The sequence below is a fragment of the Dendrobium catenatum genome, unplaced genomic scaffold (genome assembly GCF_001605985.2).
Source record: "Dendrobium catenatum unplaced genomic scaffold, ASM160598v2 fragScaff_scaffold_1022, whole genome shotgun sequence".
In the NCBI taxonomy this organism is placed as follows: Eukaryota; Viridiplantae; Streptophyta; class Magnoliopsida; order Asparagales; family Orchidaceae; genus Dendrobium; species Dendrobium catenatum.
The window spans coordinates 3,180,457-3,204,070 of NW_021319484.1; the positions used below are offsets into that span (position 1 = coordinate 3,180,457).

Sequence of the window (23,614 nt, forward strand, 5' to 3'; positions counted from 1 at the left end):
AACCATTATGTTAAAATCCAATTACAAATAAAGATCAAAAACCTGATGACATTTGGTGTACGGAAGGAAATCTATCTTTAATTGATGGTTTGGCATAAATTCAACATTAGTAAGCAATTAGGCAGAAGTTCAGTGTGAGTCAGAGGCTGGGAAAAGATCCGATGGTAGTCAGTGGTCAGGCAGAAGTCTGATAGTGGTCGAGGAAGAGTAGTGGCAAGAGAGATCAAGTTTCTCTTCTTCCTTTACTTCCTTCTCTTCATTCCTTTTCTTCCTTCCTCGGGTTTCCTCCCATGAGAAATGAGGGGTCTATTTTTATTTTTTTGAGAGTGGCATAGCTAGTAAATAAGGGGAAGACTAAGGGTGAATTGGGAGTTGTTTGAATGGACTGTAGATGATAAAGCCCATGATCAAGGACAATTTATTAGTCATTTGAATGTTTAATGATATTAGAATTTGGTGACTTTAAGCTAGTTTAATTTATATCAATGTGCCGCTTAATTTAACTATAAGCATGTCACATTTGGAAACTATTTTGTAATACAAATTCTGGTTTTAACCATCCAAACGTGCTTCACGCCATTGATTTGGACCTATTTGAGCTCATATTGGGTTGAATTTGGTGTTGTTGGGTTCTTGCTTTTGAGATGTTAAGTTTGACAATAAGTTTGCTTAAATTAGAGTTTAAATGTTCCCAAGTTTAATTTTTGAAGTTTCTAGCTTAATTTTACCTAATGATTCATGCCATATTAAGATAATTTTTTGATGATATATCAGTTGCCTGTTATTTTTAAATGTCGAAGCTCCAGAAGTCTAAAAATACATATCACAACATTTCAAAATTATTAAATTGCAAAAAGGTGGAAAATTGCCTTCCAAAAGATTTAAAATAGCCCAAAATTGATTATATAAGCTAGATTAAGCTCCAAAAGTGCAAAAAATTAGTCCAAAATGTTGCAAAATGGTTCTGCGGGCCCCAAAAGCATCTGATTTGGAATATTCATTTCAAAAATTGGGGCCTAGATGTGTTTTAGTGGACGAATTAGCAGGCTATCTTGCTGGCCGTTTCTGGTGGTGACTCATGGGTCGGCGTGCGAAGAGGCGAGCCCCTAAGAGGAATTTTTTTAACTCCTTTTTTTCTACATCGGCATAGTATGCCTCCACTTTTTAAAATAGTAGGGCAGCAAAGGCCACCCTTTCACCCCTTTTTTTAATTATTTGTATGCAGGCCCCATAATTTTTTTTTATAATTCCAAAAATTCCATGATGGGGATAAAAAAATCTTTAAACTCAAGAAAAATTTAAAGAATTTAAAATATAATTGGAGGCAAATTTCATATAATCACCCTCACTTGGGCAATAAAAAATTTCTCCTTCCTCTTTCTCCCTCTAACTTTCTTATAGTTGAGGCCTTCCACTATTTTTAATAGGTGGCATCCCCTACTAAAATTCAGTGCCCCTCTCTTATGTAGAAGATAGAATTTTTCAGCCTTTCCTTCTATTTCTCCACCACTTTTCATCTTACTATAGAGGCTTTCCATTATTTTTGATATGTAGGATAATTTAACCATCTTATAGAATTTATGACATAGATGGAGAGGCATGGTGACTTTTCCTCCAACGAATAGAATTATAAAAAAAAAATCCCTCTTTAGTGTAGAAGTTTAAATGAGTGATCACACCTCCATCAAAATCCCTCCAGCCAAAGGAGATCACCTTGTTATCTAGTCTAAGCGTCTGAAGAAGGCTTAAGAAGTGGCCAAAGATGATGATGTTGTCTCCACCATTATCGGTGACTTCTTGATCTTTTTTAGGAAGAAATTTCACTTCCCTAATGATCTTGAAATGAAGGTACCTAAAATGTTAGATCATGTATGCTCTCCTCCTCTAAGATTTTTAATGGTGTATAAGTTCAGTTGGTGAGCATGACTATGATTTCAACCTCCCCTAGAGGTGATTAATATTTCAAGAATATTTGTAGTGAGTTTGTATAAGTTTTCTTATAGGGCTATGTCAATCATAATGGGATTGATCATGTTTTTTAGGGATCATGTGGTGGTGCTATCTCTGTTGTGTCTTTCTAAGTTGGGCTGACTTACTTGATATACACAGGGTTGTAACTCTCAGATCCAAGTGGTTGGATATTCATACTCGAGAACCAGCAAAGAGCAAGGTTAGTGGATTATTCTTCATATAGAATGATTGGCATTTGTTGGAGAAATTGGGGAAGATGAAGGATTTACCTATCCACCTTCACGTTGGAGTAGAAGATTTATTAAAGAAGTTAAATCTTCTTGATTTCAACACTCTTCACCATGAGGTATAATATTTGATTGGATATGTAGATGTAGAGTATTTATTCAAGGTGAAACTTTCTACTCAATAACGATGACCACATGTCTATATGCTAAAGAATTAAGCTAAAATCTAAGAGGTAATTGTGAAAACTTTGAAGGTTCCTCTTAAATAATCAAGGAATGAGGGTGATCTATAGACACCCTAGAAATAAAGTTGGAGACAATTTTGATAGTTTTTGGCAAAGTCACAATGCCTCTCCATCTATGTCATAAATTCTATAAGATGTTTTGAAACATCATTGTGTTGGTTGTTGATAGGCTGAGGAGTTCATGAGTTTCCATTTTCATTTTTGCCTTTTCTTTTTTACTTTTTCATAAAGATATATTTGTTATGAATCATTTTTCTTATTATTTCAGATGATGCAATGTATATATCTTGAAATTGAATTGACCAAGACCTTGAATGACTAAAAAAAGAGTATAAGAAGAAGTATGATGGAAAAATCAGGGAGATGAAGGTAGAAGAGGAGCAGCTAGTAGAGTTTGCTACTATGGCTATTTCAACCCCTTTATAGAATCAACAGATGGATTAATTGCATATTGAGTTGGTGGATGCACAAATAATGATCAATCAATATGTGAAATATTAGTAAATACTTTTAGAGAAGATTACATCAATTAAAAATGAGATGAAGATGCTTAAAGTTTATTTTATGAGAAGGAAGCTAAGTCCAAATAAGAATAATTAACCTCCAGAGTCATAAAAGAATTCAAGGAGCCTATTACCTTCAAGATAATTATCCAGGATCAGATTCAGGAAGCTCGTGATCATATATATCATGTAGAGGTGAAGGCCTTCATGTTGGAGTATATGGAGGAAGGCTTTATCAAAGGTTTTCTTAAAGTTGTTCATTTAGTGCAGTGCAGTATTGGAGTTGAGGTAGACGGTCTGACACTTAGAATGGCTTTTGGCAATTCTTTTTTCAGATTCAGATAGTGATAACATCAAGAGTGAGTTGCATAAGGCTTTTATGATTAAGGATGATTATGTTTAGATTCTATAGTATTTTTCTATTGTTGGTTGTACCACTTTGTATGTTTTAGTGATTATTGTTTGTATCTGGAGTTGATAATTTTCATATGATGTGTGTGTTATGTTTAGTGATTTATCAAGATGTTATTGATGATGTTTTATTTTCTTTCTTATATGTATATGAAATTTTCTTAATTTCATTTCCAATTAGATATTGAGAAATGTTTTAGTAGGCTCATTTGACCTGAGAGAATTTGATAAGCATCCTTCTTTGATGTTTTCCCTATTCGAGGTTGTTTATCAAGTATTTGTTTGATGGCATTAACTTGTATTAAGGAGGTTATATCAAATCACCTTGGGATTGATTATCCAGTGATTGAGATAAAATACATTCTCCTAGGATGTTTAACCTTTCTTAGGTTGTATGTTAGAGCGTTTACTCGATGAAGTTAACCTATATGGAAGAGGTCTGATATAATCCCCTTTGGATTGATCATCCTGTGATTGAGATATAATAAAGATTATATATTTCTCAAATTAAAGATTTTATGATTTTATTGACATCCTCCTAGGATGTTTGACCTATTCAAAGCTATATATTAGAGCACTGCTTAATGACATTAACTTAAATATAAGATGTTATATTGAATACCCAAATAATTGATCATCTGGTGATTGAGACACAATAAAGATTTTGTATTTATTAAATCATGGATAAAAAGATTAGATTTGTTATTAATTGTCATTTTTTATCCTCTTTAAAGAAGGAGATAATATCATAATAGAATGAGAAATACATGACTATATTTTATAAGATAATACAACTCCCTAACGATTTTAGAGTTACACCATACTCAACATAGAAGGGATATATACTCCCGTATAATAACTTGGGAGAAAGTACATGATATAAGATAAGTAGTGCTATCAATAACTATTGATACTCGAGCTACACTATATTCAATATAGAAGTGATAGAGGATAAAATAAGACCTATAATAAAAAAGAACCAAATCATATAATCATTTAAGGGTGCACTTCTGATATGGATATATAAGTGAATTTTTTCACAGGAGAAGCCTTCTGAGGGATATCTTCATTTTGAAGATCTAAATCCTCGATGCTTAAGGTAACTGATGGGTGTGGTTGAGCCTACTTAAGATAACACTTGTCGGTCTCCTTGCACCATACCAATCTTAATACGGGCAAAAAATATTAGTTTTAAGTGCAAAATATAGGTGAAAACTCTAAAGATTGACTAGAGGGGTCTTCAAAAAATAGCATTATAAGCTGACCTAATTTTGCCACAATAAATTTTATTATATGAGTAGTTGGTTGAGGAAATTCTCTAAGTACAATCAGGAGACTAATTATCACTTCTACTTGTATAGGTTAATTATCAAATCTATATGTGGTCCTATAATGGGTTTTGAAGGTTTTCTTTAGCGAGACCCATATTGAAAAAAGTATAGTATAATAAGGAATCCATGGAGCTCCAGTTGTCCACAAAAATTATTTTGATGTTGTAACACGGGTCACCTATCCCCATATTAATTATGAGTGGATCTTGATGAGGGATTTTTACTACCTCAAAATTAGAATCTTCAAAATTAATGAATGGTCGATACAAGACATCTTTAGTATTAATTTTTTATCTATATCCAATATGACTTAATTTGGCAAAAAGGGCTCGCCAAGAATGGTTTTAATCTCACCCATCATTTAATTATTATTCAACAGTTATCTTTATTGTTGTTGATTTTGACCCTCAGTGGGATGAGCATCATTTCAAAAAAGTGAATTTTGGATAAACTATCAACGATAACCTTGTTGAATAAGTCTCTCAATTTTATTCTTGATCGGCTTATATGCTTAAGTGGTGTGCCCATGACTATAATGGGCATAATAATATTGATCCTGATTTCTTGTATTTAGCTTCAAAGGATTAGGCCACTTAATATTTTCTTGATATAGAATGGACATCAATACATTGGCTGATGATTCATTGAGTCGTATATACTATTATTCTTGTCAAAACCCGTGCCATGGAAATGGAGGTCTAGGAGGTTGGATATTCTTCCCTTATTTCTTTCACTACAAGAAAGAGTTATTTGTTATAGGAGCATTTTTTTACTTTTTGGAAGGTTGCTCAAATTTCTTCCTAGGAGCACTAATGCTTCATCTGCTGATATTTGCGCCTCCACATGATGGATCAAATTAGCATATGAAAGAATTATTTCTCGTATAAGTGCCGAGTAAAAGGGATCGTAGCAGAGGCCTCCAAGGAAAACTCCTCTCAGTAATTCTAGATCCACTCCTAGAATTTATTGATTTTTAGTTGAAAAATTATTCAAAATACTACTTAAGTGATTCTCCTTCATTTTGGTGAATCTTAGAGAGGTGAGAAAAATCCTTAGCAATTCTTTTAATGGTGATAAATTATTTGACGAATACATTGGCCAATTTAATGACTATTGGGATCATTCATGTTAGAAGTGAATACAACTATATTTGAACTTGTCCTTTGAGCGTGGTAAGAAAAACCTGGAAGAGGAGTGCATCAGAGGCTCACTGAATATGCATAATGGTTCTATATTGAACGATATGCTCGTGGGGTCGAATGTACCATGGTAGCAATCAATGCTCAATAGCTTGAATCTTGCTAGAATGGGGTAATGAGGGATGGCTTCAGTCAAGGGTGATAGATCTTGTAAGTTCCATTGATGAAGATATTATATTCTACCTTTAACTGGGAAATAATGTTAGACTAATTATCACCGTTTATGATGTAGGGTGTTACAAGGGAGCTCAGCAAAGTGCATTTGGGCGCGTCCCTTCCAATCAAGAATCAGGGCCTCATAATCACTAGAAAATATTTCTTTCATACCTTTCATCTTTCATGATTCAATGTTTTGGTGTCCTAGGCATAGATCCACACCAATCCTTCCCAAACTTTGTGGTTATACTCTACTGTGGTGATGATACTATAGGGGGTCGTGAAGAAAAATAGCTCAAGAATAGAATAAGACAAAGCTTTTCCTTCCTTTTGCCAGATTTATCTCAAAGGGTTGAAGGGAGATAATGCATGAAGCTATTCGTAAGGTCAAACTTGATCCTCTTTCCTAGGGATCTTAGATGAGTAACCCTAGGAGAGCTGCTGACTCTAACTATCTGTGGTGATGATACTATAGGGGGTCGTGAAGAAAAATAGCTCAAGAATAGAATAAGACAAAGCTTTTCCTTCCTTTTGGCAGATTTATCTCAAAGGGTTGAAGGGAGATAATGCATGAAGCTATTCGTAAGGTCAAACTTGATCCTCTTTCCTAGGGATCCTAGATGAGTAACCCTAGGAGAGTTGCTGCTCTAACTATCATCCATATATAACTCCAACTATTATCCATTTTATTTCTATCTTTCCATATATAAACAAAGAATGAAAAAGATTCTTCAAGAGTTTCATAACATAGTAGTGCATAATAAGTACCGCCAAAGCCTAAGACTGTAGAAGAAATTAAGCAGAGTACTCCAGATACAAAGTATTGAAATGAGTTAATAACTTCTCCCACCAGACCTACTCCCCACCCTAGAGTAGTTAAGTATGAAAGTTAAATCAATCCTTGTTCATATATGGGTTTCTCTAGTACAAAATAAGCCAAGTCTTCAGGGATGTCCGGAGGAATGCGAGGTTGCTGACCTATGTGCGAAGGATGAGTAGAACTTTTTGTGTGAAAAAGTTTGTTTTCTTGAAGTGATTGTAGATGTCTTCTTAGTGGTGGAAAAGGAATCTCTACTTGATGATGTTTGGGTTGAACACCTTCGGCTATTGGTGGATCTCGAGGAGGAAGAATCTCTTCTTGTGGTGCTAGGATCAATTGCCGAGTTTCTCGTAGGAGTTGAAGGATCTCATTTTGAGATTCTTCCATCTTTCGGATAAGATTGTCTAGGAAAGGCTCTGAAGTTCCTTCTCTAGAAGTGTTTTTCCTCCCAGGATAAAAAGAGGAAGATACTTGACATCCATGATCCATAGACTTATTCTTGGATTGATGGGTGTTGGTGCATGAGTATCCTAAAATGTGATTACTATGCATGTTGGCCATTGGAAAACTATTTAGGACAGTGGGATTGTGTTCCCACATATGGAGCCAAATTATTGCTGGCTATAGAGCTAAATTTTTTTTTCTCAACATTGAATAGAAATCCAACACACAAATAGAAGAAAAAAGGAACACAATAATTTTTACATGGAAAACACTGGAAAAAGGAAAAACCACAGGGCTGCGCCTAGTTGAAATGACACTAGTGTTTGATTAGATTACAAGTGACTGACTCGTCCCTGAATTTTAGTATGATCAGATTACAATAATCAGCCATGGGTTGAAATCCAGTTATGAATGTAGATAAAAAGTAAGGCAAAGTTTTGTGGTCGGGTGAAAATCTGGCTTCAATTGATGGCCGGGTTGAAATCTAGTTCTGAATAGAGATTGGGGAAATGACAGATCTATTTATTGTTTATTGAGAGTAGCATGACCAGTAAATAGAAGGTAGATCAAGGGAAAATTTGCAGTGGTTTGAATGGATGGCCAATGTTAAATCCCTTGATCATGGACTTTTTATTGGGCATTTGAATGTCTTAATTTTATAAGAATTTGGCAATCTTGGGCTTATTGGATTTATCTCATTGATTTGCTAGATTCAACTATACGCATGTAATGTTTGGAAACCGTTTGTTAATCCAAATTATGGTTTGAACCTTCCAAATGCGCTTCAGGCCTTTGATTTGGACCTGTTTGAGCTTGGATTGGGTTGAATTTGGTGTCGTTTGGTTCATATTTTTGAAAAAATTTGTTCAACTATATATATATATCTGAGAAGCAACGTTAGATAAACTCTCATATGAAATGAAGTTTTGTTAAGTCATATTACAAAAAAAATATAAACTAAACCTTTTTGTACTGATAAGATTTTTGTAAATATTTATGAAAGCAAAATTTTGTAAATTTAAATAATAATACAAATTCAAATCATTGATAAGAAATATAATATTTCTATAGCAAAACTCATAACAAAGCAAACAAATTATGTAGAATGAAAAATGTAAGGATTTGTTGGGGCATTTTTTTCAATGTTTGTTTTTTTAGATAACAATAATAAATTTTTTTATTAATATTTTTCATTGTTTTCTCACTTTTTAAAAAAAAAAAAAAATTATGTTGAAAACAAGTTTTTACATCCAAAATAACTAAGATGTTTTCCCTACAACAACTTCAATACCGAATTTATAAAAAAAAATTGCTCCCGGATTGCTACAACTCCGTCTATCACCTCCTACATCATTACTAATTCATCTGCATCTTCACGGGGTGTGGGATCACCCAGTTTCAAGTTCTTCAATGGGCCCTTGGTAATCAGAGAACCAAAGGAGATAAAATTTACTTCCCCACCATCGATTTCGGGTAAGGGAGAAGTGAAACAATATGTTAATGAAGTTCAGGATTTTTCTCCACATAAGAGTGATTTGTCTAAATCTAAGGATTTTGGATCTTCTTCCTCAAACATTTGTCAAGAGGTTTGGCAACATTCCCAAATCTAATTCAGGTTTGGCGGGAAATCCTTGTGAAACAATATGTTAATGAAGTTCAGGATTTTTCTCCACATAAGAGTGATTTGTCTAAATCTAAGGATTTTGGATCTTCTTCCTCAAACATTTGTCAAGAGGTTTGGCAACATTCCCAAATCTAATTGGTCAACAGCGGAAAATCCTTCAGTCCAAGTTCAGGATTTTATTCCTTCAACTTTTTGTGAAATTGCTCCAAAAAGAAATATTGATGCTGAAATTTTAGAAGTTAATGCTGGTATTAAAGTGGGAGATAAAACATTGAATAATCTATGGAATAAGAGGCCTTATATTAAAGTTGATTTGTCCATGGGGAACAATTTTTATCTGAAGATGGTATGGCCGTTAGATTGTTTGAACCAAATGTGAAAATTAATTGAAAGAAGCTTCAATACTCGGTGGTGGTGAGGTATTTGGCAAGTTCATTTCAATTCAGGTGGTAGCTAATGAATTGTGCTGTCAATGGTCAAAGTTTGGTAAATTCCATTTTGCTGTGCTAGTTTCTGGATGGGTGCTATGTTCATTTTTTTTCTAATAAAACGATGGAGAATGTCTTATCTGGTGGCCCCTGGTTTGTGAACGGACACGTTGTAGGTATTGACAAATGGAGCACAAAATTCTCACCGAATTCTTTACGAGGATTGTCTTCTCCTGTTTGGGTAAGAATGCCCAACCTTCCTCTTTATTGCTGGGATGAAATTAATGTTGCAATTATTACTTCTTTGATTGGAATCCCTCTAAAAATTGATGGTGTTCTGTTTCAATGGGGGAGAAGGGAAATCTCTAGAGTATGCGTCAAAGTAGAGCTTGTCAAATAACTACCCTTGGGAGTTTGGGGTTTGGGTTGAAGGGATGAATGGATGTTTTATTCAAAAAGTGGAGTATGAGAAGATCTCAACATTTTGTTTCAAGTACAGTAAGGTTAGTCATTTAAATAGTGCTTTTCGTTTGAATGTGGAAATAGGTGAGAAGAATGTGAAGGTGAAGCAACAGGAATTTGTAATTAACTAAGGTACATATCAGTTAAATTATAACACAAATGAGACATCTTATGGGCCTTGGATGTTGATAAATCATAGAAGGAGTAGAAGAAATTGGGGAACACAAAAAATAGTGGATCTGCCAAAAACTAAACCTGTATTCAAAATACATGAACTAGATGTGTTGAATCCAGTTCATGAAGAAGTTCAGGAAGAAGTGATTGAAGATCTAATGGCTAAAAAGTCTGAAGTGATTATGGAAAAAATAGCTGAACAAGGTGGATGTGACCTAAAGGAGATTATTACATTATCAGATTTGATGGTTTGTAATTCTGTTGATAAACAAACGTAAATTCTTCTAGTAAGGAAAAAAATTTGTGCCCCCCTTGCAATGTTGCTGAGAATAATTATAATAGCCTTAATATCCTTGCTTCTATGGATGGAGAAGAGGCTTCTATGGATGAAATATGGGCTTTGTTACAGCAGAAGTGGAAGAAGGTGAATTGATTGGGATTTTTTTATTGACTTAATGAGTTCCTTCCCTCTTATTGGCTTAATGAGTTACTTAGCTTTTTGGAATGGTATGGGGGCGAACAAAAGAGAAGCCTCCTTGTATTTGAATGATTTTGTTAGAGTGTGGGACATTTTGTTTGTTGGAATAGTTGAAACTAAAATATCTTCTATTAGTAGATATGAGTTTAATAAATTCATTGGAGTTGATTGAGATATTTTTATTTTTCCTTCGGTTGGTATGTCAGGAGGTATCTTGGTGATTTGGAGGACAAATTAGTCTTCTTTTACTTTATTGGAAGCTTCAAATCAATGTGTTATAGTGGATCTGAAAATTACCAATAAAAGTAGATGAATTGTTTCTACTATTTATGTTAGTAAAGACTTATGCAAGAGGAGGAAGTTATGGGAGTCTGTGGAGAGGCATTCTACTTTGGTCTTGCCTTTAGTAGTTTTGGGGGGGGGGAGGACTTTAACTGTATCTTGTCCCAAGAAGATAAAAGAGGTGGAAAGAAATTTACTTTTTCTCAAGGCCTACTAGAAATTAAAAACTTTATGAACAAATGATTTGCATAACATAGGGGTTGTAGGTCCGAATATCACTTGGTACAATAATAAGGAGGGTAGTGTATGGATTTTGGAAAGATTTGATAGATGTTTGCTTAACTCCAAGTTGTTGGAATTGGTTTACCAAGCTTCAGTGAGGCATTTGGCAAGGGTCACCTCCGACCATTGTCCCATTGTTTTGAAGATCTTTGTTCAAGAATTCTTTCATAACAAAGTACTAAGATTTGAGGATGTTTGGTTATCTTATATGGCATAAGTAGCAATTGTAAACAAATCATGGACCAAATTTGCTAGTGGAAATGCAATGGATGCCCTCAACAAAAAAATTTTATAGATCTCTTAGAGCTTTGTTTTTTGGAGTAAAGTTAAACACAAGGATCTATTGGAATTGAAAGAGAATTTGAAAAAGGAAATTGAAGAATTACAGCTTCAAGAATCAATTGGTAGCAATTTTCTAGAAAAGAAAATACTATTGTTGAGATCCAAAGTCAATGACTTGAATGTCACTCTTGTCTGTTTGAACACATGGTGGAAACAAAGAGCCAATGTAAAGTGGCTTAGAGAAGGAGATATAAATTCAAGTTTTTTTCAAGCTTGTGCTAATGGAAGAAGTAATGGAAATATTATTAATCAAATAAAGAATGAGGAAGGACTTCTAGTGGAGTATCTGTCGACCGTTAGAGAGGTTTTTTTTCAATTACTTTGAGGAAAAATGGAGATATAAAGAATGTTGCTTGGAGGGATGGCCTTCTTCACCAAAAATCTTGAGCCAAGAGGATTATGATCTCCTTGATCATGAATTCTCCTTTGAAGAGGTTGAAACAGTGGATAGAAGCCTTGGTCATAATATTTCACTTGGGATGCATGGAATCTCTTATTCATTTATAAAATCTTATTGGAAGTTGATTGCTAAAGACATTTGTCAAGCATTTTTTCTCTTGTTATCTATGGGTAAGATGTGCTCTAAATGGACGAAAACTTTGGTAGTTCTCATTCCAAGAGAGAGTAACCCTCTTATTCAATCAAACTTTAGGTCAATTAGCCTTTGTTTATCAATATATAAGAATGCTACAAAAGTATTGTTAAATAGATTGATGAAAGTAATTAATTGCTTGGTTTCAGATGTTCAATCGGCTTTTGTCAAAGAGAGATCTTTATCGGATCACATCCTTCTTGCTCAAGAAATATTCTATAAGTTTAAATTATATAAACTAAAAAAGGTTTGGTTGCTTTTAAAGTTGACATGGAACAGGCTTGTGATAGTATTGCATGGGAGACTCTTAAGCAAGTTCTAAAGTATTTTGGCTTTGTAATGATGTTTTTTAAATTATTGATGGAGAGTGTTGTGGATCCTTCTTTTTCTATTCAAATAAATGGGGTTGGTTCAGATTGGATCGAAGGGAGGAGTGGATTTAGACAGGATGTCCACTATCACCTTACCTCTTCATTATATGTTCGTACCTTTTAACCAACAGCTTTATGTTAAAGGGAAGAAATTTGGGAATAAAAACTACACCGTTGGCTCCCAAAATTTGTATCTTATGTTTGCTGATGACATCCTAATATTCTCTGAAGCTAAGATTGGTCATCTGAGTAAAATTAAGAAAATTTTAATTGATTATTTATGTTGGACGAGTTAGCTCATTAATCTGAAGAAATCATCAATTCATTTTGGAAATTCAATGGAACGAAACCTGAGAAGAGGTGTTTCTAATTTATTGGGTTTCAAGGAAGTGAAAGATATGCCTATTTGGGTATCAAAATGTCCTTGAGAAGTATGAAATCTTTGAATTTTTTGCATATTCTGGAGAAAGTATCGGCTAAATTGGAGAAGTATCGGGTAAATTGGATGTATGGGGAAACAAGTATATCTCTTTTCCAAGAAAATTTGTTCTAATTAAATATGTTATTCTTTCCATACCTGTATTCTACTCTTCCCACTCTTTGATTCCCTTAAGGATTTTTAAGGAATTGGATAAGATGTGTAAAGAATTTTTATGGAGAAAGGAAGATGGCAGTCATGGTATTCATTATATGGCATGGGAAGATCTTTCCAAACAATTGTGTGATGGAGGACGGGGAATCCACTCTTCGGTTGCTACAGTTGGACCATTGAGAGAAAAATTCATAAAGAATCCTGATTCATTACTAAATAAATCGTTGACAGCTAAATATGGTAGATATGTCATGGGTGCTGATATTAAGAGATACTTTTCTTCAACATGGAAAATTATTATTAGTGGAGCTAAAGCTCTCAAACCTATAGTGAGATACAAAATTGCTGCAAGGAACTCTATCAACATTTTAAATGATATATGGATATTAGATAGAAGACTAGATAATTGGCCAACGTTCATTGCTACGGTGGAAGGTGATTTTCCGACCTTGTATAATTTTATTTTGAATGGTTGTTGGAATCAGGTGGAATTACTTAAATACTTTGGTAATTTGCTTGTTGGTGTCATTTCATAAATCAAAATTTATCCAGAACAATCAAACGATGAACTAGAATTAATCAATATTTTTTTTGGTAAAATAATAGCTGTTTTAGCTATGTGCTGTGCAGAAAATAAGTCAGACCATTAGAGCTAGTTTAAGAAACTAAAGCTAAATCTTTATGTTGAATAGTTTTGATGGGGTTTGTTGAGGAATGCACTACCAACAATGGATTTTCTAATGTACAGAAAGTTACTAATTATTAATTTGTGTCCTAGGGGCTATGATTCGATAGAGAATTTTGAATATATTTTGATGAAATGTTCAAATTTGCTTCAAGCAATCGCACTGGTGAATAGGTGGGGTTTCTCTATTCCTACATTCTCCTACCTGACAAAATGTATTCTGAACTTGAAAAGCAAATCAAAGGTTAATCCTTTCACTTCAAATTTATATTTCTCCTTGGTGTTCTTCTCTTGGAAAAGTAGAAACAACTTGGTTCATGAAGGGAAAGAGCTTGGTTTGACATTTGTGGTGTCTAATGCTATTAGTATAGCATCTATTTCTTTGAATTTTAATCTCTTTTCAGATCACTCGGGTGCTAACTAGTTGATAAGACTGAATTCCTTTATTTGGCATCCCCCTCCACCAAAATGGATTAAAGTTAACATTGATGCTACTTTATTGAATTCTAATGAAGTAGGAGTTGGTGGTGTATTTAGAGATCATAAATGAATATTTTTTCTTGTTTTTGGATTTTAATGTATGCATTGGGACAATGGTTTTCTGGAATTATTGGCTTTTCGTTCATTAAAGAAGGTTATCAAAGAATGGATGATGGACTCAAAAGGTATTATTATTTAGGGTGATAGCTATAATGTTATATAGTACTTGAAAGCTTCGGTTGGTAAAGCTTATCCGCTCTAGAATGATGAATTTGAAGACTTCTCATTCCTTAAGGATTTTGGTAGTTTCTTATTTCATTGTGTTAATAGAGAATGTAATAAGTTAGCCGATTGTTATGCTAACTTGGCCTTGTTGGGTGATTTTTTTTTGGAAGATCTTTTATGTAATAACTTTCCTCCTACTTTCTTGTCTTTGTCAAAGGAGGACTATGATAGACTTTCTAGCTGTTAGTAGTTTGTATTAGGGGTTTTTTCTTTATTTAATGCATTTTGTAGTTTAAAAAAAAAAAGTTTATAAAAGAAAATACAAATAATAAATATTAAAAAATTATAAAGCACTCCCACTATCCCAAATGAACCTTAAAAGCTTCGTTTGAATTGACTACTATTTTTTCCGATTTCTAGACCAAGTTATTTAGTACAAAAATTTCTCATTTAGAAACTTTTTATTTGAAAGATGTTTTAGAAAACAATAAGAAAGTTGTCACAAATAGCATTTTTATAGTTTCTTAAAGCAGTTCTCTAGTACTATAAAACTTCTTTAAGAAGCAGTAAAAAAGCCGTCCCAAATAAAGCGCCTAAGCTTAAGTAGAGAAAACCAAATGTATTAAATTAACAGACAACATCCCATTATCAATTTCGCCATAATTTCAAGATAAATATTATCTATAGATTATGATAAATTAAGAACAAAATTAAGTGATAAAAAATTAAAATAAAATGAAATTATGAACAAATGGCAATGAGGTCATCTACAATTTTGAGTTTGTTAGCTGTCACAGTCCAAGGAATGAAAGAGCTCAATGAATGAATGACAGAAATCTTTACAATATCTCAGAAATTCGTATCCTTTTAGTCAATTTCTTCATGCATATTACTTCAAAATTAAAGGCTAAAAGCAGGAAAATTAAAGCTGGTAGTTCAAATTCAAGATCAAGCATTGAATGCCTGATTCTTCAAAGGATACTTTAGATAAAAAAATTAACATAAAATATTGGTATCTTAATTGCCTGAGATTTTTTACTTTATGCATACTAACATGTCATTAGTGTCATAGTCAAATTTCATTTTTTTAATAGAGATAAGAAAATATGTAAATAAATTATTAAATTCATCGTTAGGTATTGAATGTAATTTAAACAAATAAAAAATTGTTCCATGTAAAAGTTGAAATGATTTTTTTTTAATTATTGTAAGAGAAAAGATAAATACAACTGAATTATTAGACATTCATAGATATAAACATGGAAGATAACCATTTGAGAATAAAAAGAATTATATAAAATTAATGGAAATATAGAAGTGGAATAAAATTAGCCACATCGCATATCGAGACATAATTTTATTCCTATTGATTTTTTTTAAAAAAAATAGAAGTCTCAAATATAATGATTTTATCAATATGTATACAATGAATAAAAAAATTTATCTTTTTGTTTTTTCTTGAAAGGTATTTTATACCTTCGAACAACTAAATGAGTCTTAAATGAAAAATAAAATGTATAAGACATGCCATTTCGAAAGAGACATGCAACCCAGCGAATCAAAACTCGTACATGACAAATTGGCTCATTTAGCAAAATTAAATGACTTTAATTTGTAGAATGAGATTTGAGATGATAAATATTCTTGTATTTTTAATAAATACAAAAGCTTAAAAAAATAATAAAATATTCATTTCAAATTTATTTAATAACTCTTTTCATAATGTTTATGAAAATCAATCTCCATATATGCATTTGACTCTGAGGTGTCTACGGCTGAAAAGTATGAAAGCTTTTCTTAAATGAATTATCAAATTAAGGATGAATATGGATAAACGCACAAGAAATAAATTTTATATTATAGTATTTAAAATAAGTAGAACATAGTTAAGATTTCTCTTAGTGGTAGATAACAAAAAATATGGTCAATCAAAGGTAAAAAGGGGTCAGTAAGATTATGGTACAAGTATGTAATCACAAAATCAAAGTATAACTTCTTAATTATATTATAACTAATATAGATTAACAATATAAAGTAGATATTTTAATAGAAATATAAAGTAGATGAATTTCTCTCTTTTTATAGTATGAAATGTAGAAAATTGTTATGAAAATAACAAATAACACTTCTAGACTAGATGCCTTGTCAAGAGGACAAATAGTAGCATGAGCAACTATGAGTTGCTAGGACTCTAAATGTAAGGTAAGGGGAATAGATAAACCTTAAACTCATAACCATACTAAGGATTTATCTTGGGTTTACATCCTGATTTGAGTTCCATCAAAATGAAATTCCATAAATCTAAATATTCTCATTCAAAAAATTATTATTTTCTTCATTGCTTAACTTTTAGTCTCATTTCAAGCCACTAAAATCTAAATTAAGAATAAAACTAAACCATCCAAACACCCCCTTAAACTAAGCGATCAAGATCAGGGTGCATTGATTAGCGATCACCTGAAAACATTACAAATAAGTTATATGTTTAACCATTTATGATGGTGTACCTAGCTCTAGGCCTCGTCTCTCAATTCTGCTAGTTTTGTTTTGGTTCCTCAAAGAACCATTTGTTCAATAACTTTCTTGAATCAATTCCTTTAAAATTTCCCTCTAAACTAATGTCCATTATTTCTTCATTATGGTTGGTAGTCCCTTCGGCATGAAATGTAATGCCCACATATCCACATCGCTATGTTCGCATCATAAAGTTATTTCTCTTATCTCGTTGCTCTATCTCTTTGTAAGGCCTTATGTGCATAATTACTCACTTGAAGCAATCTCCACTAATAAAGACTATCACTTTGATCACATAGGCTTAATCCATGAGACTGAACTAACATCTTTAATTGAGTGTTTTCTTTGGTGTCATAACTAAGATGTAATTAATTATAAGTGCCTACATCCATAAGAAACTAATACCTTACAATAGTTTAGATTTTCTTTGACATCTCTTGCCACTATAAGGAAACCCTTAATAGTTCCCTATGAAAGTTTGTTAGGGATTTCAAGCCCTTATAAACTAGCCTGATCCTAACCAAGAGAGGGGGGGAGGGGGGTGAATTGGTGTTTTAAAAATTCTCAATCAAAAACACAATCACAAACAAACAATCACCACAAAATAAAGTACGAAAATTAAATATGAAAAATGCAATAAGAAAGAACACACCAAATTTTATAGTGGTTTTGTTAACTTGACCTACATCCACTCGTCGGAGCCTCTCCTCTAGGTATTTGCACTAAACTCAATGTCTCTCCTTTTTCTCCCACATCAGGGCGGACAAGCCCGTACAAAAACTCCTTTCCACCGACCCCGATGAGGCAGAGAACCCAACTCCTTTCACTTTCTCCTGAAGCAGGAAGATAACCCAACTCCTTTCGCTTCCTCCTGAAGCAGGCAAAGAACCTTGATCAATTGCTGAATAGACCTCTCTAGAACCTCTAAGGAATGAAGGATGATGACTGAAGAAGATGACTGAGATCCATTCTTGGACCAACCTTTATGAAATCCCTCACAAATTCCCCCTCACAATATCCTCTCTCTCCCTTGCTCTCCGTCTCCTCTTGGCTCTCTAAGGTCAGGATAGCAACAAAAGATACTCTCTTGTGTAAACAATAGATCTTAAATAGAAGGGATTCAAATTTTCCCTAATTTATAAGTAATCATTAAAGATTGTCCAGAATGATTGACAAATCTTACTGTATGATCAAATTTAGCTCAATCAGTCAGGACAATATGGGAGAGTCTGGACGATTAGAAGGTTTCTTTATTCTGATTGTCTTGGATGATAGGACATCATCTTGTATAATTAGTTCAAGGCATCAAATATCATCAAAAAATTCACTATATTCATCTTAACTTTACCTGGCTTGAACGATGGAAAAATAACTGATCGGCCACAATCATCCTAGATGATTAGTTTAAAACATCAGATATCATCCAAAACATCACCCTGGTTACATGTTTGGATGATGGAAAAAAATAATTGATTGTCCCGGATGATTTGAGATCGTCCTAGATGATTAGTACAAAACATTAAGTGTCATCCAGAACATCACCCTGGTCGACTAGGAAGAAACTAAGGTTTGTTAACTGATCATCCCGAATGATATTGCGATCATCGTCTAGAATGATATGATCGAGTAATCAAACCTTAATTATTTTCCTTAATTATCTAACTAACTTAGGCATAATTATAATGCACCATCTAGGTTGATGTCCTGGATGATGTCAAAAAATTAAATATTCCTAAAAGATTTGGCGGTTGATTCTTTTTTATTTGAGCCTATCAACCAGGATGATACTAATATTATCCGGAATGATTTACTTAATTGTGGATGCATTTACAAGGATGCCCTAATTAGGGTTTCTATTTTTAACTAATCGTCCATAATAATTTGGGATCATCCTAGATGATATGATCAAAAAAAGAAAACTCTAAATTGATAGAATTTCCCCCTGAGTGTATTTGTGTAAGGTTACTTAGTATCATGACCCATTTTGTTACATTTGATTCAAGAAAAGGAAAAATCCCTTGACAGACACTTACAGACTAACTCAGTCCTAATCTACCCAATCTTGAGCTAGCTTGATTTACTATTTGATCTTCTGGACATGAAATGTTAGTAAGCAAGACAGTGATAGAAAAATAAAAGTATCAAAAATATTTACTGTCATCAAAATTATAATTACTAAATACATATTCACAATAATATCTTCCTTTTTAATGATGATAAATATTCGGTAGAAAATTCAATTTAAGCAGTTTAATTGAAACATCATAAGGAAAATAATGTGAATCAAGAAGTTCAAATTTTACTTGAAACAAACAGATGGTACAAAAACAAAAAAAAATAGTATAATAAAATAATACAAAACACTACCACTACTGCCCCTTTTGACATCAAAAAAAGGAGGAGGGAACTATAAAAAAAACAAAATAGAAACTACCAAAAAGAAATAAGCTACTCCACAGAAAAAATGACACAAGGAAAAAAAACTACAAGTATGACAGGACCTGATCATCAGAAGTAGGTGGTGGTGGCGGCTGAAAGAAGTTAAAAAGTATAATGAACTGCTCCCCAAACTAGGCCATGTCCTGGTCATGCTACCATTGCTGGTGAGCCACGTATGAATCAAATTGAGCAACATCAAACGTATGTTGTTGTTCCTGTATAGCAACATATGAGTTGAAACGAGCCTCCCACTGGTCAAATAGCTCCACCTATTGATCCAGCTATGAGTGCTAGTAAAGCAGAGCAGGCACAAGAATAGGTTCAGGAGCCGCTTACTCCTCAGCTCCATCATCTTCCTCATGCTCCTAGTGGAGATGAGTACTGTGAAGAATGTGAAGAGAGCTGTTGGTGTAGAAGGAAAGCTAAATATTAGGTGGGGCAAGGTATTGAAGGTTGTACTTGGTTTCCAAGGTAAGGGTGATGATGTGTACTAAAGCTAGATTGGGCTTCCTTCGGTGCCGTAGATCCCTAATGCAAGTGAGATATTCAATATATCAGAAAAAAAGATATGCATTGTTGAATTCATGATGGGCCATGATGTAAAAGGTGGTGATCAAAAGGAGAGGAGTGATGTGGACATGATCACCAACTTTGGGGATAATTGAGATATGAAGTACATGTTGGATTATCCTAGTATTCTTGACTAAGGTTCCGGATGCCCCATTATGATAGGAGACAAAAGTGTTTCGCAAAAGGTGATTGGTTGGAACCAAGTAAAATTTAAGATCTTGAGACAAGATGTGAAGCTTGTCTCCAGTGGTGGACAATTGAAAGAGCTAATGACAGTCTTGATAAGTGATTTCAATAGGATGTTAGTTGACATAAGATTGAAGTTCAGTGTAAGAAGAGTTAATTCGGAGCCTTGCAAAAAATTCAAAGAGCAGTTTTGAATTGAAAGGAAAGATCAAGAACATGGTAAGTAAGTGTACGTGGACTGACAATCTGGGATAAGGTGATCCCAGCTATCTTATAGTGAAGGTAGGCAGCTTGGTCGGCCACCTCAGTGAAATAAGGGTCAACATTGGCCCTAGAAGAGCTTCCAGCCAGCATTTAAGATCGCTTGCCACTTACCATAAACAAGAATATGAAAGCTTGAGGGAGAGGAATGAAGAAATGGAATATTTGAGGTGAGAAAACCCATTGAAAGCTATTATTTATACAGAAACAGACCTATCATCCATGATGATCGCAAAATCATCCAGGATCATCAGGTGAAATTATTACATTCGGGATAATTTGTCAAAAAGGCGATTATATTATCCAGAAAAATTAGACGCAGGTGATCATCTCGAATAGTCATACCGGATTATCCAGGATAATCAATAATAATGGATCGTACAAGCAAAATTTAAATGTGTAATTACTTTGCCATGTGGATTATACAAGATGAACAGGTGGATCGTCTAGGATGATCACCAATAATTGAGTAGAAAAATATAAGATTATCTAGGATTAAGAGGATTGTTCAGGGAGATCATAAATAATTGAAGCAGAATATGATCAGATCATCCGGGATGATTACAATCTTAAATAGAGAAGTCATATCAGGTATTAGATAGAAGATGAAGGGTGGGTTGAAGATATCATCCAAGATGATAGAAATATCATCTAGGATGATGAGATAAAAAATTTAAGTTTTTCTGGATGGACAAAAATGAATAGAGAAGGACCAAAACTAAGAAAAAATAATAAAAAGTAAAGATAAAATAATGAAAAAATATTAGAAAAATAATATAAAGGATGAAAACAACATGTTTTCTTAAATCAAAGCATAAATATGATAAGTTTTCCATGTGATTGAATTAAAAATTTATAAGAATTAATGAGTTAACATCATCAAAATCCAAAAAATAGTAGAACAGTTGATCATGTTAGCTCTAGCTCGAACTTCTTATAGGGGAAACCATTTTTGAAAATGAAGATCTAACTCAAAGAAATCAATTAGATAAGAAAAAAAGATCCGTTCAAGACTTTGTTACAAAAAAATATCTTATAGAATAATATACCGAAGTAATATGGCACAATCAGGAATTTCAAAATCAAGCCTTTAAAAATATCAAGTGACACATGAATTCTTTTAAGATTTTAATGTTTGAAAGAAAATAAAGCTTGCTTTCTTGTGGGCTCATTTTATGCCTATTGTCAATTGGTTGGCGTACTTTGCGCATCTTTTGATTTTTTGATATACTTTGTATATCTTTCAATTTTTTGGCAGTCATGTGCATCTTTTCAGTTTTTCTTCTTTTTTGGGCTCATTTTATGCCCTTACCATTTTTTCAAGGTATATCTCTTTCAAAACTTTTAAATATGCTCAATTATGAGAATATCTTCCAGGTATTAGAGAAGAAAAACTCACTCTCTAATATAAAAAAGAGTAAACCACAAAGTAGATTCAAGTTCATATGATAAGTGCAACAACAAGATTATGAAAGCTTGAAAGTATTTTAAAGACTTTAAATATTATTTGTATAAGATAGATTACTGTAGCAAGATATAAAAGATCTCAATCATAAAGTCCAATTATTAATTTGAGATAGACTATTATTTAGAAAAGAAAATTATAATGCTAAAAGAAGTTTGAGGAAGGAAAATAATTAATAGTGTTTCCCCCTTTAACTGATTTAGGGATGTCAAATATTAACTACAAAATTTCAAAAATAAAAACAATATATAAAATATCATTTCAAGAGTGACCAAAAAAAAGAAAAAAAAGGAAAAGAAAGAAAGATAAAATAATAGAAATGAAAATACAAATATATATATATAAAATAAAAATTAATAAATAAAACTAAAGAAAAAAGAAAAGTCAGAAACAAAAGAAAGAAAAGAAAATAACAGATAATATATCAGAAAATATAAAATTCAAAATTTAGTAAGTATCATGCTCATACATTTATGTCAATCACACACAATCTGGTACTTAAGATGTTGAATATGTCGAAGGCTAGTAGTTTAGTAAAGATATCAGCCAGTTGTTTCTCAGTTGCCACATGGTGAAACTCAATGTCTCCTTTGGTCACATTATCTCTAATAAAGTGATGACTTATGTCAATGTATTTGGTCCTTGAATGTTGGATATGATTCTTAGAGATGTAGATGGCACTAGTGTTGTCACAAAGGATTGAAATTGTGCATACAAGTAATCCTAAATCCAATATTTATTTCTTTAACCAAAGGACTTGGGCCACACAACTCCTTAAGGTAATGTACTCAGCTTCAGCAGTGGAAAGTGCAACAGAATTTTATTTTCTAATGAACTAGGAGACTAAAGACTATCCTATAAATTGACAAGTCCACTACAGGAAAACCCGTTAATACCGGCGGACAACATCCGCCGGTAAACATAGATAATCCGACGGAATAATGAGTTTCCGTCGGACTTTTCGGCAGAATTTCATACGCCGGTAATTTCTCTGACGCATGATCCGACGAAATACCGGCGGAAAAACGGACCGTTTTTGACGTTGAAAAACGTCTTAATTCCGGCGCCATTGCCGCCGGTAATTATCGTCGCATTATGCGCCGGCCTGTACCGGCGGATATGACGCCGCAAAGTGTATGCAGGAAACCCACGAACTCTCTTTGCGATGCAAAGTGTACGCCGGTAATTACCGGCAGAAGATACGCCGGTAAGTACGCCGGGAGTTTCCGTCCGAACAAAAGCGTCGGAACACACGATATGATTCATTGTATCGTCGTTTTCGGCGCACTGCCGGCGCAAAATCCGCCGGAAACCTGTAGCATTGACCAAAAAAAATTTCCTTCTCAGCCAACAATCAAATTTCCACACCTGCAAACAAATACAAATAACAATTCCACCACAGTTTCACAACAGTTTCACAACAGTTTATTACATTAAAAGAAACAGTTCAGTACTAACAATGAACTAAACACATCACATTAAAAGAAACTGTTCAATAAAACATGTTCACAGAAATAAACAAGTTCATATAAACTAAATTAAACTACTCTGACTCCGTGGACTCCTCCTCAGGTGGAGCTACCTCTTTTCCACTCAGCTGCTCCCTCATCTTGCGCATTTCATCCAACAACTGATTGTGTTGCTGAATACTTGTTTGAACCTGTGCTTGCAGCTGAGCTTGCCAATCAGCTTGTGATTTCCTTACTTGTTCTAGCTCAGCTTGAAGGGCACTTATTTGTTGAGCTTGTAAGGACTCATGCGAACTGGATGCGAAGCTGGATGCAGTAGAGGATGTCATCCCCTCGTATGCCTGAGCTTGCGCACCTAATCCATATACTCTACCATGCTGCATTCC

At 33.5% G+C, this 23,614-nt stretch overlaps 1 protein-coding gene across 1 annotated transcript in view; it reads right to left on the bottom strand.

The window, feature by feature from the left end:
- The window catches only part of LOC110103702 (insulin-degrading enzyme-like 1, peroxisomal), a 99,216-nt gene that overhangs the window by 49,534 nt on the left and 26,068 nt on the right, over positions 1-23,614 (bottom strand). The gene's annotated exons all lie outside the window — the stretch shown is intronic.